Genomic DNA, 1,816 nt, shown 5'->3' on the forward strand with positions numbered 1-1,816 from the left:
CATCCTTGTAAAACAGCTGGCTGCAATTTGAAGAACGCACATAGGAGAGGAACAGTGTGGACTTGGCCAGAATAAATCCCAGACAAACGTAGAAATTAATAAACTAAAAGGCAAAGAGAGAAATAGAGAGAGACCTGATAAATGGGAGGTGGAATATATATATATTTCTTTTTATAACAACAAACAGAGAGAGAGAGAGAGAGAAAAGGCGGAAGCTTGGTTTTCTTTTTTATTATCCAAACAATAAGCCAATATGGCCGCCGTTACGGGAAAATGCAAGATGGCAGCGCTTCGCTATTTCTACAGAATCTCTACTATGTTGCAGGTTTGGCTATGCGGAATATTGTAGTTAATTGTTCCTCAAACCACATACCATTGTCTTAAATATATTGTAAGCATCGTTATGTGTGTATGTATATATATATTATGCATATTGACTTGTACAAAAGAAGCGATGGTCACAAACGGATTGCATTTGGTTTGGATGTAACAACAACGTCTGCTATGGCTAGAGACAACCTTCTACGCGGCCGGTAGACCTACTGAAAAAAATTATAACAACCCTCAATTACACCTAATCTTACAGACACTACCTACATAAACACACACACACACTGTATATATATGTATGTATGTATGTATATACGTATGTCTGTAGATACGTATGTATGTATGTATGTATATACGTATGTATGTATATATGTATATACGTATGTATGTATATATATATATATATATATATATATATATATATATATATATATATATACGTATGTATGTATATACGTATGTATGTTTGTATATACGTATGTATGTACGTACGTACAAATACGGAACGGTCGTGGTTGGATAATCAGTGAGTTTCAAGGGCTGCTGGCGTGAATCTGTAAACAACACAGGAAATAACTGAGTTCTATATATACAGCAGCCAAAATCTGAAGAAACAAGCGATTCCAAACAAACAAACACACACACACACACACACACACACACACACAGAGAAACACAAGCAAGCACGCATAAGCATTCGCGATACGAACACGCACTTGAGTACGTTTCAATGTGTGTATATAATATGCGCATTACTTCGTTAAAAATTGGCACACTAAAAGGGTGTAGAGTCACACGCACTTATAAACATTTCCCACCAACGGTTTCAGATATCAATGTTTACAGTGTTACCCTTGCACAGCAGGTACGCGTGTAGAGTCTCGCTGTCTTTCTCTCTCTGTAATATATATTACAAATTTCTTTATACTACGCGTGTGTATACTTTGCAAGCACATACATACATACACTCATACATGCCACTGAAAATGTTTTGCATGAATGTTATATGCACATATCCACTTAACCTCAGAGTGTATATATGTTCAAACAGAAACGAGAGACAATCGCCAGTAGTAATTAAAATACTAATTATATTATAGGCTAATTCATTAAACTACCCCACTCCATATATATGGGGTAGTTATATATATCTATATATATATATATATACATACATATATATACACATACACATACATACATACACATACATACATATACATACATACACATACACATACATACATACACATACATGCATATATACATACATACATATATACATACATACATATATACATACATACATATATACATACATACATATACATACATATACATACATACATATATATACATACATATACATACATACATATACATACATATACATACATACATATATATACATACATACATATATATACATACATACATATATATACATACATACATATATATACATACATACATATATATACATACA

The 1,816-nt window shown here is 32.7% G+C and overlaps 1 protein-coding gene across 3 annotated transcripts in view; it reads right to left on the reverse strand.

Moving 5' to 3' along the window:
• Positions 1–1,816, reverse strand: part of LOC106872730 (coiled-coil domain-containing protein 77) — a 46,072-nt gene that overhangs the window by 27,125 nt on the left and 17,131 nt on the right. Inside the window, exon 1 of one of the 3 annotated variants that reach the window (XM_052978254.1) lies at positions 823–935. The exons of 1 other annotated variant lie outside the window; for it this stretch is intronic. The gene's annotated coding sequence lies outside the window, so the exon portion shown is untranslated. Of the gene's footprint in view, positions 1–822; positions 936–1,816 lie in introns of those variants that run through there. One more of the 3 variants, XM_052978252.1, reaches the window with a different exon arrangement.

Source organism: Octopus bimaculoides, unplaced genomic scaffold, assembly GCF_001194135.2.
Source record: "Octopus bimaculoides isolate UCB-OBI-ISO-001 unplaced genomic scaffold, ASM119413v2 Scaffold_30358, whole genome shotgun sequence".
In the NCBI taxonomy this organism is placed as follows: domain Eukaryota; kingdom Metazoa; phylum Mollusca; class Cephalopoda; order Octopoda; family Octopodidae; genus Octopus; species Octopus bimaculoides.